Genomic DNA, 18,179 nt, shown 5'->3' on the forward strand with positions numbered 1-18,179 from the left:
AGGAATTTCTTTCCTTCAAGGCTCATTGGGAAAATACAGAAATCTTTTATCCTAGAAAGTGAAGCACCTGAGAAAGCTAGACATATGGAAATATACAAACCAAAGGCGAGAAATTCATTCAAACCCAAAATCCGGATAGGGAACAACCAAAAACGCAGTTAACAAATGAAGCAACAGATACTTCTTAAATTGACTTGTTAATGACCAGGCAACAGTATATATCTACCTTGTATATAAGAAAACAGCCAGATTTAATGCTTTCCTTTCCTCTTGCCACGTGGTTCCTTAATTATCTGACAAGTGGCAAGTAAAGTGTTTCTTACAAAGCTTCTCTTGACCGACCGAAGTCTTCTATTTCTTTTCCTTCTTTTGCCATTCCACCGTCTTCCCCTCAAATTGCATTGAAGCCTTTTCCTGCTCTCTCTACCACGCGCCTATTCTGAGCAAAATTCAGCACACCTATTCTGAGCAAGTCCCATCCCAACCGGCTATGCTACCAAACCCACCATCTCATCTCTTTGTGACTTCCTTCTTTAAGCCAGCAGGTCAGCTGCTACTCCTTCAGCCGCTTGATTTGCTGATCATTCACATGGCCTTTGTACTTCAGCACAGGAGAATTGGGTGCAGGTGAACTACTTTGCTTGCACTAGCCGTTTTTCCCTCTTTCTCTGATATCCAATTAACCCGTTTCTGTATCGATTTCGTCTCATGTTGCCGAATTGTTGGAGCCTCACGTGATAGTTGTACTTCAAAGGAGTGAAATGGGGAATTTTTTTTTAGGTATGCCATTCTATTCTGATCAGCTTTGGTATTCAATTTTCCACCCAAATTATGCTTTCTATTCAACCTTCATCATCCGTATGATTACGATTACAAATATCTGCTTGGATGTGATTTTTCCCTTATTCCAGTTCTGCTGAGAAGTAGGATTCCTATTCACTTAGCCTGTACCTTTTATCTGTATTTGCACGTCTCTTTCTCTAATCACACTCTCATTCTAACCTTCATTCACTCTGGTTTTGGCTTTTTTCCCTCTTGATTCGGTATGTGCTATTTCATATGGAAGTACAATTTTTTGTTATTTCCTTTTTGGTTTGAACATTTGTTTTTTCTTCTTTTTATTTCCTTACCAGGGTTTAGTGAATCTAAATTTTGTTCGAATATAGTGTTGATTTTTTTGTTGGATTTTCACAACAGATGAAGATCAGAAATAGGTGAATTTATTTTGTTCTCATTTTCGGCTGTGATGATACAATATTGTTGCCGTGAGTTGTGTTTCAGGCTTGATACTAACTGGATTTAAGCTGTATCTTGGCGAGGCAACTCAGATGGCATTTTGGAGTATATATTATTCCAGAACTGCAACTGAGTTTGCAGCCATGGTTGTGCTCTTCTTCTTCGCCTGCCATTGACAAACAAATTGGAGCTTTACTTTTAATTGTCAAAGTTCATTGTTTTTTTCATTTATTAGTCCAACGGTAGCTTAGTTTGTTCTTCCGAAATTCTCGTACAAATTCAGTTATACTTCAAGTATTATTACTCCCTGTTTTGATGCTTTCTTATCACTTATCTCAGGTATGTTATGATCCCTTACAATGATTGCTTATGTTATATTTGCTTCATTAACTCAAAAAATGGTTTTAGTATGACACTGCCTTCAAGTGAATATGTGAAATCTCATAGGCATGGCTATCAAATGTTTGATGAAATGTCTGTCTGAAACTTGGGATAATTGGTTCTGAGGTTGATTGCAAATGCAACAATAAATCTAGATGGTGTTTTTTGGATCTCTTGAGAAGGTTCTTTAAACAAAAGAATTGCTTCATTTGTGTTTCTATTGATATCTAAAACTAATAAATTAGCTTTATTTTGAATCAAATGTTGGCCATTTGATGGATTTTAGAGTAATCTAAGTGGTTCAACATTGTCACTCAACTTGCTGTCCAGATTCTTCTTCTTCTCTGCATTGAATTCACTGGTAAGTTTCAAAACTTATGTTAACTTAAAGGTCTTTTCCAATTTTTTCCTATTTTTTGAAAACTGAGTGTAGCGTAAAATGATTGTTTTTTGCTTCTTTTTTGGTGGCTTGATAATATCAAACTCTTAAGAAAAAGTTCCGAGCTCATTCAGGACCGCCAGCTCCCCAGGGCACTCCTTTTTTATATCTGAGAAGCACCCTCCGATGTAGCATTTTGGTGCTGTAGGATATGGGGTCACTGAAACAGGGAGGTTGTAGCCATCCACTATACTTACGTCGTAGAAACTCGGCTGCCTCTTGTCAACCTGCAACGTAAACTCTACTAGCGTCACAGGAGGAACGCCGATCACCCCGGCGCATTCGAGTCGCCCATTGCAGTCGCCTGTTTCACAGGCTCGTCCGTCGTTGGAGTAGTCGAAATTGCAGCCTGTTCTGGCCCAGATGCGGCCACTCGAATCTCCTGGTGCCTGGAATTTCCGGAGTCTCCCGGATGGAAGATAGAAGCCACCGTTTGCTACGACTGGAAAGCCTTGGTTCGGGGCAGTGGCAGGCCATATGGGAAATGGGCACTTGTTGCTCACGTAAAATGTGCATGCTTCCACAACTCCACTACTGCCTGTGGGTTACGTTAAACTATAAACGATGCAAAAGAAGAATGCTTTTTCATTTATTTGGTGAGTATCTGAATGAATTTTTGTTGTTATTGTAGGAGGCAACAAATTAAAACAAATCTTGCAACCATCAATTGAGTAATAGGTATTTCTTGCTTCTTTTTAGCTGTTAGGTTATTCAAAAATGTTTTGTTTTATTCTTGCTGCTAATTGGAGAAATAAGTGAGTCACAGAAGAGTAATTTTTCTTATTTGGAATCTATAGGGCTATTTGTTGAGTTCAAATGCTTGTGCTCTTCTTTTAGCAAAGCTTTTATTAACTAATAATCTGAGCCTTAATTTTGATTGTCAAATTCAATTGTTGAATTATATTTAATAATTTGTATGTCTTGAGCTTGTGATTCAATTTTAGCTTTACTTCTGTAGCTTTGACTATTTTACTATTTTTCTTGCTATTTAATTGCCTACTCTATGATACTGACAAAAAATTCTCGGTACTTCTAATAATTTTTTGTCCCTGCTCTTTTCTTCCTTGTACTCCTGTAGATGTTAAAACTCTATTTTGAAGCTAGAGTTTTGAAATTAGCATGCTTAAGTTGCCAATAATTTTTAAATAATGACAATGCTAAATATGAGCAAATTTAATCTACTGAAAAACTGAGCATTTTCTTGTGAAAATAAAGTTGGGAAATGATTATTATTCTAAGGAAATTATTATTATTCTAAGTTCTAAGTCATTAGATTCTCTACCTAGACACTTTGTCCTTACCCGAGCATTCAAATGCAAGGTTAATATTTTTGTCCTTACCTGAGCGTTAAAATGCAAGGTTAATATTTAGAATGCAACCTTATTTATTCTTTTTATAAATTTTTAAAATTATTTATACTTTAAGGGAAAATAAATACCAAAATTGATATTTTTTGTCTAATGAGAGTATAAACATAATGAGAAGGGGTTTAAATGCTAGGTTAATTATTTACAAAGCATATATAAGTGCATCGCCTTTATTTAATTTTATAAACACTCTCCTTATTCCTTGGATTAGTGACAGGAAGAGATATGAAAAATTGATAAATTTTTCATAATACATAGAGATTGGATAAGAGATGATTTAATTGATGGCACAAAAATAAAAACAAATATGCCAGTTATGAGCCTTATGTGTTTAGAAAGTAATTTCTTAGGTTTTTATTTGTCTAGGACTTATTGGAAAAAATATGTTAAAACTTATATTTTTACAGTGTGGGAAAAAATATTAAGATGTATAAATCATATCTCTAATTGATATTTAAAAAGGAATATGAAAAAATGATTTTTTGCAATAAGACTACATGTGTGTGCTAGGGAAGATGTATTATTACAGTTTATACTCTGCTTTGGATTTTTTTCATTTATTTATCTGTTTTTATGGCCTATTAGATGTAAGTTTCAATTTTGGTTATCATGAAGTGTTTATCCTCTTAGTTGTGTCTTGGAAAGTTTAGTTTTCTGACATGTTTTCTTGAACCTTTTATATTGAAAATTTATAAATCCTCACTAGATGTTGGACTCATTTTTGTGTATTTCATGAGGATGTCCCTTTTGTGTTTTTTTTTTTGTGCATAGGGTTACTTCTTGACAGCAATCAATTAATCTCAATGGGCATTGGCTGTGATCAATTAACCACTTGTTCTTTTGTGCACCTTAATAGATCTCAATATGTGATCTTTTGTAATTGCAGCCTATGATTGCACTTTATATTAAGTATTTAGCAAGTCATCTCTTGTCTCTGTAAGATTAACTTGCACTTGAAGATGTTAAGCTATTTGTCAAACTACTTGCCAATCTTTTGTCATCTTCTCTTCTCTTTTGCAATGCTAATGATTTTTTTGTTTTGTTTAGTCTCATATTGTTAGCTGCATACTTGATTGGTAATTTATAATTTTAAGAATGCTATTTCGCAAACATTACTGTTAATCTTATTTTATATGACAATAGATTATAGGGGGCCTAGGCTGTGCTTAGCACAGCCGATAACCTCCTAGTATATATATATAGATGCTTACTTTAGAAAATAACAATAAAACATTTGAGTTCTTCATAGTAAAATAAAACTACGGGTGTCACACACACGTCAATATTTCTTTGAATATAAAAGGACATATTAAATGTTTCTTTGAATAAAGGCTGCTAATTTAATTTTTTTTTTTTATTGAGCAACTTTTCCACATGATGGGAATGTTACAGTCATCTCCAAGAACTCCAAATATTTTCTGTCACCATCACCGTCTCAAATTTTTTTCAATCCAGCCCACGAGCCTTATTGCACTCCAAACCAATGAAGCTTTAGATAACCACCATGTGAATACCTAGAAAATTCATTAGGTCAGAAATATAAGAAATTTACTCTAATTTCTTTTTAAAAAAAGAAGATCAATAGTAGAACAACACCTACCTTCTTGACGATTCAAATATGAGACCTATCGATCATGACCCACAAGTGAAGTGTATTATCAACTAGATTATATTTTATTATACTATTATCTAATTACTATGTTAGTCTATACACTCACAATTATTGCACCTTCTGTAGTTAAACATGTATTTAGACACTTCACCAAATTAACTATAATTTTTTTTTTTAAAAAAAGTTCAGATCATTTTAATGAGTGCCCAATGGGTAGAGCACCTATTAGCAAAACCGTTAAAAGTTAAAAAAAATGAATATTTCTAATGTTATATAAACGATTTCGATTATAATAAGGGACCGAAATAGATATTTTGACTGCACGGCTTGTTTTTTTTCCTTTTTTTTTAATCTATTTACGTGGATGAATATTTCTAATGTTATATAAGGAAATTTCTATATTTGGCCTTGGCATTTCATAACTCACCATTTCTCTACCTGTTGATGAATATAAAAACTTAACAAACAAACAAAAAAAGAAGAAGAAGAAAACTAATTTATTTATTGGTGCTTTATTTCTCCCTGAATAAAAAGAAAGAGCACATACGTACCATATGAGGAATCTGTCGTCCCTGGGATGTTTGTGATAATCCTGCCACGTTGTCAAATCAAGTTTAGAGTAGTGCGTTATATCATATAGTATCCCAAGTATTTGTGTGTAACCATGCAGTATGCCAAATATTATCAATGATTTTTTCTTTACCAAAGATTTTCATTCCCTATATTTCAGACATTTATGCCAAAAATTTTATTGATTGAGAGACTAAGAGTTAAAACCAAGCCTGGCTTAGTTTCTTCAATTACTAGTTAACATGCATCTTTAATTTCATGTATAATGCATGATTTACGAATTTCAAAGGCATCTACTGCTATTACTAAGTATTACCATCATCAAGCCCAACGTAAGTTCTAAGAGTGCCTGTATTATCTTCTCGCTTCTTGCATCTCCTCCCGATTTTATTTTATTTCATTTTATTTTAGCCTTTTTTCTATTCTTGGCACGAAACGTGCACAGAATAAGCCGCAACGGATCTTCTATCCCACACCCTGTACCATTCTCTGTGCCACTTTTTACTATATTGCTATTTCTCCTTTACAAATATCATATTTTAGTTCTTTTTTGTTTCCTTAAGATCCAATAACTATTAATTCAGTAATACACAAAATTTAACAAACTCAAAAAATCAAAATGCATAAAAAAATGAGATTTTTTCTGAATTTTCTGCTGTATTTTTTAATTTTCTATTATATATTATTTTTTTGAAACTGTTGTATTTATTTTTTACTGAATTAATAGTTATCGAATCTTAAGGAAACAAAAAAAAAAATAAAACATGATATTTATGAAGGAGAAATAGCAATATAGAAAAAGTGGTACAGAGAGTGGCACAGAATATGGGACAGAAGATCCGTTACGAGAATAAGCACATAATAGAAAGGAACTGGCTCATGACAAAATTTTTACATTATCCAACGGTCCCCTAAATTGAGAATACTTTAGTGTTGAAAATATGAACTTTTTGCTATCAAAGTTAAACAGGTTCCGAAGAGTGCTTTTGTTAAAGATAATCTTCAATGCAAAGTTGTGAAGTTGATACTATTGTTAAAGCATAAATTAATAAGTAAGTACATAACTATGAGTCAAATTTCAAAGGAACAAAAAAGGCAACAGACCCATGTTACCAGGGGGTCTACCAATGAGAAAGATCAATGAAATTCTACTATTGGAAACTGTTATATTGTGTATAGGTCGAATTTGACAGCTCTATTTTAGATGTTTCATCAGCGGCTAGTATAACATGTTATTTTTTCACTGTTTCATACCAGTGTAAGTGCTCTCTAAGGTATGGATCGCTAGGACCAGAAGCATCAGGATCTGTCACAAACTGCAAGATCAAAAGAAATTCATTGAATGCAATGGTGACTGATAGAGAAATGAAATATACAAGACAAGTTCAGAAAATGGAGAAAGAGTTGAAGGATAGGGAAGTATGTTAATTTTAGCAGCGTGAAGAAAGATCTCATATCACCTCCACGAATTTCAACTTTTGGTTTATTGACAAGTGACAACTGAGGAAGGATAAAGCTTGTACCCAGTATAGACTTGCTTGTTGGAGTTGTAGGTTACAGACATCTGTGCGGTGGGGGAGATGTTGTCAACAAAATCTCCAACAATTTTACCAATTACAAGGGGATCTGCAATTTTTGCCATTCTTGAAAAAGAATGAGAGTAATCAGCTACTACTACGTTGTTTACTCAAACTTGAGATCATGGCCGCACAGGTGAAGTATTTTACTTAACTAAGTTGCACTTCATTGTAGTACTTAATTTTCTATGTTAATACGCATGATTACAATTATTATACCTTCTGTATTTAAACTCTTCAATTGTCAAATTAACTAAATTTCTTAAAAATATTGCCTGAATCCTTTTTAACGGGCGCTCAATTGGTTGGACGCCCATTAGCCAAATTGTTTAAAGTAAAAGAAAACTCGAAATTAAGGATAAATATTTGTACTGTTCTATGAGAAAATTTAGTAATAATACAGAAACAAAATAAATGCGACTGGGACAAGTCCATTATAGTGCAAACAGCACTACTCAGGCTGCTCCAGGAATCAGATGACAAGTCCATTAAAAAGCTACTCAAAAGGGAAACCAGAGATACATATGAGTCGAGCTGCTCGCGCTGATCACGAGCAACTCGAGTCAAAATTTGATTAGAATTCAGTTAACGCCAAAATTGAGCTTAAAAATATTCAGGTCGTTAGGTCGCTAGCCAACTCGATTATATATATATATATATATATATATATATATATATATTCTTCATATTTTATTATTTTATTAAGAAAAATTACTATTTTATTCATTTTTTTAAAAATAAAATAATTAATTTTTTATTTTTTTAATCTCAAGCTTGAGCTCAGTTCAACTTGAATTTGAGATTGAGCTCAAGCATGAACTTCACATTGAGAGTTCGTCAAGCATGAAATTGGTAAAATTAAGTCAATGTTCGACTCAATTAAGCTAAATTTCAACTTAACTTAACTCATTTGCAGTCCAGTAAAAACCAAATGGCAAGTTCTTCTCACTGATCCCTTTCTCTAGGTTGAAGGCTTGAAGCACGTTTGACTAAATCGGAGAGCTTGAGAAATTTGATTGCACAATTGCGGTTACTTCCCAAGCACCTAGGTTGAACGCTTGAAGCACGTTTGCTTACGTTGGAAAGCCTGAGAAATTTGATTTCATAATTTCGGTTGCGACTTCGCAATCCTTTGTCCTCGACCGACCATTTGAATTGACAATAGCAACGCCCTCAAACCTCTTGTGAGCCGAACCTGGAAGTGAAGGTTCTCCAACGTTTCTGTCCCTTCTCCACGAACACAGCACCTATCATTACCTTCTCCAATTCTCCTCCTAATTGTCTCATTAACTGGCAAAATGCACTGGAGACATTTCCAAATAAAATGCTTAAGCTTATGCTTTATGTTCAGACCCCATAGAAACTTCCGCACCCCTGAATTCGTGTCGTTTCTGCTGCTGCTTTCCTGCAGTAGGCTATAGCAATAAAATTAATTGATTTTACAAAAGTATTTGCTTCATTATGTTTTAGAATTTTAAAATTGCTCAATTTCACCTTAACTAATTAAAACAATCCATTGGATATATATTTGATTTTGTTTTAGAGTTTTAGCTTCCTATAGCAACCAATACTCTAGTACCTTAAGAGCCTTTTTTTTATGTAGTAAAAGAATGTTACCATTGAGGAACTTAATTATTTTTATGAAAAAATTCCCTCCGTGACTCCAAACAAAGAATTATAATTGATAATTAAATTTCAACCTGACTAATGTTAATACTATATGAACTTATATCACTCACCATAATAATTTTTTCTCTAAGTTTCACGGCTTCTTTGATCGCTCTTGGTTTACATGTCAAGCTTCTAATTTTATGAAATCTAAATTATCTTCCACTAACAATAATTTTATAATTTTACTAAGCTAAATCCGTCTTCTATGGAATGATTTACTAGGTAGGAACACTAGGTAATAAGGTTACACAATTTAAGAGTGCAATCTTGGTCTTCTGTGTAAGTGGCTGGTAAGATCTTCATGTTAATTGGCTAGTAAGTACCAATGTAATAGGTAAGAATAGGATCATTAAGTAGAGAAAATAAGGTCCTGCCCTTTTTCCTCCTCTTTTCCTTTCCCATATTGTAAGGTTTGGGCTTCCCCTTGAACAGAGAAAAGTAATTGAGTCTACCTACCCAAAAAAAACCCATCAAATTGCTCCAGAAAGACATAATAAATTAACAATCCAATTGAGGGAGAGATGGGTTGGGATCGTCGGGTGGTACCGAGCGAGAAGAAAGTGTAAGTTCGAAACTTCTTACTTATACTAAAATAATAATAACAATAATAATAAAATAACAATCCAACCTAAAAAAAAAAAAAAATTAACAATCCAACCTTGGACCTATGTTATACATACAACTAATACGATGTCCAAAATTGAACACTAGCCCTACATATTGGACAGATTCTGTTTCTTTCCAACCATGCATAAAGACAACGAGAATGGAAACTATGCTTACACCCTGAAAGACCACTCCACATGCATGGCATCGGATCATCTCTCAACTGAGAAAGACATATTGCACAAAAAGAATTTGTGATCGATGCTTCTATTTGCATCTAGGTCTTCTTCATCAAAATAGAACATATAATCTGCTACTAAATTCCTTCTAACGGGGTTCTGTTTTTGGGTTGCCTTCTCAGACCTGCGTTGCGAACGGCCCCGAGTTTGTCTATCTGCTGCTTCATGGTTGGAGCAGAAGTAAGAAACTGCAGCATATAAGCCGATCGATATCCCCAGCAACAAGAAAAAACGGCTGTTATCCATGAGGTAGAATAGACCAAAGGAGATTTTAAACACAATAGTCTTATATAATATAGGCCTTCAATAAATTTTCAATGCTTGACTTAATTACCATTGTGGTAATTATGGAATTGGCGTTGGGTGAAGGAAATTTTACTGCAGTTTTCTAACTTAATTTGGTGCAAGACTTGGTGAACAAGAAATAATTAAAATAAAAACCCATCGAAAGAAATTTCTACACTTGGTTTAATAGAAGTGCATCTGTATTTCTACACGTGCATAAAACATATACAAGTTGAGCAAGAGTAAATAATTTTAGAATTTTATTTTTATTTTATTTTTGATAGTACTAAACTTTTTTTTTTTTTATTAATATGTTTGAATTAACTTAGGCAGAGGCCAAGGCCATCACATGCACTAGCACAAGGACTTATAATTCTTGTTTTATAAAGCAAATAAGGTACAAGTTGGTTGCAACTAATAATACCAATTACAATACTAATACACAAAGAGTACAACTCTACAAAAACTTAGATCTTCTCTAAAACACTAGAAGAATAAAGACATAACATTCAAAATTCATCACAATTCTAATCCAAAAAAATCCTTAATTATTGAATAATTTTCCGACAAAGTGGATAGGTTCTACTAATCTTCAACCAATGACGAATACAATCCGAATGAAACCTATGCCTGCAACCTGCGACAACAATATCCACATGCGCAGGGCACAATCATCTTTTGTTCCCAACAACAAATTACTGACAGGTGTCAAACCTGTATAATAATAATTACCTACTCAACTAAAATACAAATTTTGTATATAGCGACGAGCATGGTCGAATCCATAAGGATTGGAAAAAATTTGTTTCTTCTAGAGTCCGAAATAAGGGGTTTTTTTTTTACAAAAATGTGAATAATTAAACAAATCAAATAAAAAGGCCAAACTGATAATTTAACTACAAATGAAACAATAATAAAAAAACTCTAGCTAAGAAATAACTTTGGAAATGATTCACTCAATTGATCATGGATACAATAATAATTTCATTCACTCACTGATAAACAAGTTATAACTGTCAAACATACGATGACAATCAACTTCTCCTTATTGTATCAGTGATCAAAGTACGACCGTTAATCACTTCACTAATCAAGAAATAACCCTAGGTACAACCTTAGAATTCAATTTCTCAATTGCCTTAAAAAATAGAAAAGCCCTGTTCTAACCAAACAACACGGTACGAGGATTATTTTAAGTTAGCACATATGTTCTCCTGACACAAATCCAATCATGTCTGTTACCACTAATTTAGAGTAATTAAACAATTACGGATTTAACTACTCTAACTGGTTTTAGATTATTAGATTAAATTAAATATCAGGCCCTTGATATTCACATAAAATAACAACCATAAGAAATTAAATCAGAGAACATTCCGAAAAATTAAACGAATAAATAAAACTAATCTAATCTCATAATTTCAGATGAACCAAATCCTTCATTGTTCCTTGACTAGAATGGCAAGCTTAATTCATCGTCATGGAAAAAGCTACGTGCAAAATATTGAAATTTATTGCTGCGGCATTCTCCAATTGAGATGAATTCCCCAAGAAAAGAAAAACGAATTCCGTTCTCTTGTTTCTTCCTAAGAAGAAACGAGACCTCACTATTGACTAGTTTTCCCTTGTAGAAAAGAAAGGATAAAGAAACGATAGTCTCCTAGTCTTGGTTCCTAGTACTAATCAACTACTACTACTTAGCGGAATCAACTTGTAACAAATCAAATCTTATTCCAACAAAAACGAAACGCCTTAGTAGACAAAATAGACTAGCATCCTAGTAGGAATAAAACACTGTCCATTTGGTGACACATCCGACCCTTGTGACTTGAATTCGAATTTTGGAGGTCACGTGCCAAATTTCGAGCTCCATTAGACTTTGATGCGTCCACGCCAAATTACACAGAAATTAATTAAAATTCACATTCTTAACTCTTTTCGCTCCGAATCCCTACAATCAATACAATTATCAAATATAAGTAAATTCACTAATTAATGCAATATTTGGTAAAAATAAAAGGGAAAACAATCATGAAATTTATGACGAAAATGCAACGTATCAATTACACATTTCCAACTGTTGGAGTCATTGTCATCTTTGGATTTTGGAGGAGGGGTTTCGCTTTCGACAATATCCATGTTCATGGCCGTATCCCAACCGGAGGCCTGATGTTGCTGCGGCGGGGTTCTCCGGATGCGATCGTATAACTGACGTAACAACATGAAAGCGGACGCCACTAAGGTGAGCCTGGGAAAAATAAATATGTCCTCTAAAAGAGCAAAGAAGCCTATCTTCCCGCAAGAGTGACCGGGAGGCGGGGACGAGGAATTTCTGTAGCCATTCTCAAGCATCAGGGACAAATATCTGTAGAAGTCACTCTGGTGGCTAATCATGGTCAAAATAATAATAATAATAATAATAATTTGTTGGTTAGATAATTGGATTAAAACCAGTATTAAATTGGCTAACAATATAACTAGCTTTTCTTTATTTATTTATTTTTGGCCTAAATGTGTCAAGATCATGGTTATATATAGGCAAAGTATGTGGGGTATTCCTAGTCAATATGGGATTACATGACGCAATAGGAAAAAGGAAAAGAATTACCACTAATCTGCATCCAATTATGCGTAGGATTAGAATAGGCCATTTTAAATGGAGTCCAGTTATGAATTAACAATTGGAAAAATTATTCACTCCTATTAATTTCCACTTTAATTGGGGCTTAATCACTTTTCGGGGCTAAATTAACACTTTGGTCTATTTTGAAGGTACGTATACAATATTTTAAATGGTGGAGGAGGGAGAGGGGGAGCAATTGTATACACCACTAGGGACAAAGAATTGATGTAGCCACTGTTATCATTAGATGGTAGATAGATAATTATAAACTGTAATAATTAGTTAGTTAAGTTTATAATAACAATGATTTGGCTAAGAACTATCTAATGTATACTCATTAATAGAACATTTGAGTGTTAATTTAACCTGAAAAATTGTCTAAATGTTAATAATTATGATTTTGTGTACTTACTTGATAAGTTAGATGTAGGTTACATGTGTTAACGAATTTTCACTGGACACCTGCTCAAAATATTTTAATAATAAATCATGAAAACACTTGTAGAAAAAGATTACTATTGTTTTGCATCTGAATGACTAAATCCAGCTAGAAGTCAAGCAAAATCGTTTACTCAGATAATTATTTTAGCAAGTGAAAACAAATTGAGCGACTGTCCAAATACATGAGATATTACAGCAAAAAAAAAAAAAAAAAAAAAAAAAACTTTTGATGATGAAGAATTCAAATTGATGTTAGCAGAATTTAAGAATCTATGGAGATCGATCTTTCTTCTCCAGAATTTGCAAGGGAGATTATTGACAGTGATGGTGATGATGAACTTGGCTTGATTTAAGACAATGTTGACATATAAAAATTTCGATCTTATTATTTAGCAATGCTTTAGTAAGTTAGCGTTTTAATAATTCTGTTGAAATCAAGTTACGGTAATCTTAGTGTTTAGGAATTAATGATTTATTAAAAAAAATTCTTATGATGTAAGACTTATTTATCAAATCATTTAGTCTATAAATAGAGAATCATGTTATTTCTCTTTTCTCACAGACATACATACATGTATGTAAATTGTCTCCCTATATACAATGTTTTTATGAAATTGTCTCCCTTGAAGCCTGCTGCTCTATGCTTCCTGCTGCATATGGGTTGCCTCCTTGCCGGGCATGGCGGCACCGATCGACATGCAACCAAATGGCAAAGTAATTAACTCACAGAAAGTTTTACTTGCAACTACCAAGGCTGCAGTGTAGAATATCAATCCTCTCATATATTGCAATAACGTCTTAACAACTTCTCATTTGCCAAACAAATAAAGTTCGAGTCTAGCAAAAGTGAAACCTTTTTAAAAAAAAAAAGGAGTTTAACCTTTCTCTAAAACTGGAAGAATAAGGACATAAATTAATAATCAAGAATTGAACATAGAACCCAAAACTGGGAAAAAGGAAATAAAGCACTAGAATAAAAATCTTGTATTATTACAAAAGGATACGAGTTAAGTGAAATATGTAGGACTACTCCATGTTTGTAGTGCTGTCGTGCGTGAATTGATATGCTTTAATTAATTATACTAATCAGTCTTAGTACAATTAATATCCTGTGAATTTCTAAGCTTTACCAAAGTTGTTGAGTAATTATCAGTTTAATTGTGCTCGGATGCATGCCCAAGATGTGTTAATTTAATATTTGTCGCTAAATCTTCATAATCAGGGAACAAGTACATAATCTTCAATTTTTTTGGAATTGGTATAGAAGGGCGTAACCCTCAAAAGTGGTAGTCACAAAGGATTTTCCTTTTGCTTTTGAGGATAAATGCAATTGAAATTGCAGAGGTTACATCACTATATGATATTAGCCATTGATTATGTCACATTCAAAAGAGTTAATTTCAATCGAAATGCTAGTTTTAAAATCATGACCTATTATCTTTTTGTTGATTTGCGAGCTCCTTATGACGGTACATCATATGGATTTTGGTACAATTAATAATCGTGGGATCCATAACGTATACTTCATAGGTACAATTATTGGAGTTCTAGCAATTACTGTCATATGCAACTTCTCCTACTCATCAATTACTCTTCTTGACTTTTCGTTCAATTATTCTAATAGCTCTGTTGCTAATGGTTATGGAAGATGCTCGAAGCTGAAGATATTACGTGCAGGTTTCAATTCAATCACAGGATCTCTTCCTACAATATCACTGATGCGTGTTTAAAATGTGGACAAAAAAACTTTCTGCCTGTGATTTTTTTTTTTTTTTCGATTTGGTTTGATGCATTCGCAAAAATTCAAGAAGAAGGTCAACATATTCCTTGTCTTTGTAAGAAAAAAAAAGGGATATTCCTTGTCTTATCCTTCATTTTCCTTTTAATCAATGTACAGTACTCAAATATTCAACTTATATGCTGCAGAGCAGTCTGGTCAAATGACTAAAATTGAGATCCAAAAAATTAAAGATTCTAAATTCAAATCCCCCGTTCCTCTCTTCATCTATTAAATTTTTCCCTCCCCTCTTGCATATTTATATGAGCGAATATCTATGATTATAATTTTGATATAAGTGACTTTTTTAGGTTAAATACTTATGACCCCCTATGATTTTATATAATGCCAAAGGACCCCTCTAATGTTTCAAAATAGCCACATAACTCCTTATGGTTTTATGTAAAGTGAAAAATCAACGAAGTGCATAACCAATTACGGTATTTATACCAAACATGCTCTAAAATCTTGTGTGATAAAAGCTTAATTTTCACGTAACCCCTTTATGATTTGTATAAATATCCACTTTATTCCTCATGATATTTGCATTTATTCACGTAGTCTCCCCATACTTTTATATAAGGTAGTTAAGTCGTCGATTGATTTGGTATTTAAGCAAGTGCATTATTGACATTCAAATTAATGACATTACACAGGATATTTTTCATCAAGGCTCTATTTACATAAAACCATAGGGGTGAAGTGGATATTTTGAAACGTGACCCTTTCTTTATCGCTTTACCAACTTTTATGTATGACCAATTTTTTTTTTAAGAAAATAAAATATCACTTTATTTGGAACATTAAATGAATGATGGAATTTTGACTTATTTCAAATAAATGATTACATTCACCGCAATGATGGCCATAACAAAAAAGGATTATAAAACCACAAAAATCATATAGCGCATCTAACCAATCCTTGAAACCAATGGCTTAATTCAAAAATATATATATATATATATATACGAGAAAGAAGATATATATTAAGAGAACAAATAAAGTTTCAAACTTGGCAAAAGTTAAATCTTTTCCTAAATTGCAGACATAATAATCAATAATTGAGCGGCCGACCCTATGAATTTAAAGCCTTGGGTTAAACTCTCTCCCCCTCCTCCTCACTTCTTAAAATCTCACCGCAACCGGAGGACTGCTCCTTTCCACTAAAGGCACAACCAGCTGCAACGTGTTCAAACTATCATTGAGGACAGAAAAGCAGACATGATTCCTATGTCTATGGAAAATGAAACTGAAGCCATAAATTCCTAAGAGATATGGGAGACGGCGACAAGTAACTGCCGTAGCCACGGTTCTTCGTCACAATACATACGTAGAAAAAATGTGAGTATGTATATAGAATAAAAGAAAGTGCTATTACGAGAAGTTGATAAAAGAGATAGAACAAGTCCTGAGTTCCGAATAAGAGAATTCCAGTAAATTAACAAGTGATATTCTTGAAAATTTCTTCACAAAATTCCAACAGTAACGCTGGATTTTAACCTGAAACTTTAGATTCTCCTTTGCATATATGAGCTAAATAACAAAAGCTTTGTTTCAAATGTAAATTCATGGTTCAAACAATGTTTTAAAACCGGTTCAGATCAGACGGTTGGAACGTGAACCAGCCCGGCCGTGATACAGGTCTGATTCTATATTTAACTTAGAAAAATTATTATGAATCAGTCAAACCCTATTAAGAACCAACTGATCAAACCTGCTAACAAATCAGCTTTTGAATTGGTTCCCCGCTAAATATGTCTTATATATATATGTGTGTGTGTGTGTTAATTTTAACCAAGTCATTTAATATTAAATAATTAAAACGTGTAAAATTATCGAATCGGATTTTGAATCAATCAAATCGGTTGAACTACAAACCAAAAGTTGATCCAATGCACTTGTCAATCCGGATTTCAAAACATTGGGTTCAAAGACGGTAGGAGTCTACTACCATACTCGTCCAAGAACAACGCGTACAAGCAAGGGTGAAGCTACATGCTCCTAAGGCGGGCAATGCCCCCTTCCCCTAAAATTTTTTAGAAACCCCAATTTAATTACACCCTCTCAAACCACAGGAATTAGATACATAGCACCCCTTTAAACAACGAATCATGGTTTGCTTACTAAAGCTTAAATTAACCAATACCCAATGTCTGAAAAACAAAAAAGGCAAGAGAATAAGAGATGCATAAAAATTTAGAAAATTCCACATTAGACTTTTAGCAACACGGAATACTTATCCAAATGCAGTCAAAATGTGTCTAAGGAAGAAACAAGGTAGTTGAGGAAAATAATAAAAATGAATAGTGAGAAACTACTTGCAAAATGGAAAATAGATTAATTACTGTGTTAGAATGTGTATTGAATATATTTCTTTTTTTCTTTTTAGCTGATTATTTTGGTGGATATTTTTTGGTTGCATCGTAATGATATTTTTCAATCACCTTCCATCTTTTCAACTACATTTTTTTAAAATCTTATATACATTACATTGTAAAAGAAACTACGTACTATAATATCATTCTAAAAAATTAAATATTCTTCTGTCCAACTATTTCATATATATATATATATATATATATATATAAGGTAATAATTAATGATTTAAAATCTACAATTTAATCAAACTTCTAACATTGCCAGAATTTGTCATATTTGTAACACGTGGCAATTCTAGTCCTTTCGAGTTACACCTGTGTCCTCTCTATTGCCGGCCTCTCTTACTGTATTGGACACTTTTCAGATGGATGAGCGGTGGACCGCCTGAGAACAGGACGGCCATCAATTTGATGTTACGTGTATCTTGACTGTTGGCGGGTGTGGTGTGGAATGAATGATTAGATGCTGATCCCAGTTAGTATATTAGAGTTCGTTAACAGTTTTAAGACACTATATCTTGTGACAAGAAATGACCTCATGAGCGCGTCACTAGATCATGGGTACATCCAGATTTCCTTAATATAGAAACTTTAACTCATTTGATTACTTCAAATCCTCAAGCCTAATAGTTTCTTAGGAAGTTAATAGTAGTATTAATTAATTAAAGTGTGTAAATACAATAGAGGATAATAATTGTTAGGATTTGTCTAAATGGGCATGCGTCAAGATATATTTCAAGTGTGTTATTTTTAAAAATATAAGATTGATATAGAAATATAAATAAATACAAGGAATGGTAGGTAAGACTAAATAGAAAAAGTATATAAATACAACAAGTGAAGTTAACAATTATTGGTACATGTATATATATGATAAGTTAAGTGAATTTTAGATATATTAATAAGCGACCAATTGACACCTGTTAGATTAGAAAAAACTCTAATTGTTAATGTGTGTGTGTGTGTGTATGTGTATA

General features: G+C 33.1%; 1 long non-coding RNA gene across 4 annotated transcripts; it reads left to right on the forward strand.

Moving 5' to 3' along the window:
- The first annotated feature begins 285 nt into the window (after nt 1–285).
- On the forward strand, nt 286–7,379 carry LOC140035261 (uncharacterized). Of its 4 annotated transcripts, none has more exons than XR_011839272.1 (3): nt 354–2,596; nt 2,688–2,734; nt 6,863–7,379. It is a non-coding gene; the product is annotated as an uncharacterized lncRNA (long non-coding RNA). The 4 variants fall into 4 exon arrangements; XR_011839271.1 differs by lacking the exon at nt 6,863–7,379 and adding an exon at nt 4,195–4,469; XR_011839263.1 differs by lacking the exon at nt 6,863–7,379 and adding an exon at nt 4,195–4,469 and having other exon boundaries at nt 286–2,734.
- Nucleotides 7,380–18,179: the final 10,800 nt, after the last annotated feature.

This window comes from Coffea arabica, chromosome 1c (assembly GCF_036785885.1).
Source record: "Coffea arabica cultivar ET-39 chromosome 1c, Coffea Arabica ET-39 HiFi, whole genome shotgun sequence".
In the NCBI taxonomy this organism is placed as follows: Eukaryota; Viridiplantae; Streptophyta; class Magnoliopsida; order Gentianales; family Rubiaceae; genus Coffea; species Coffea arabica.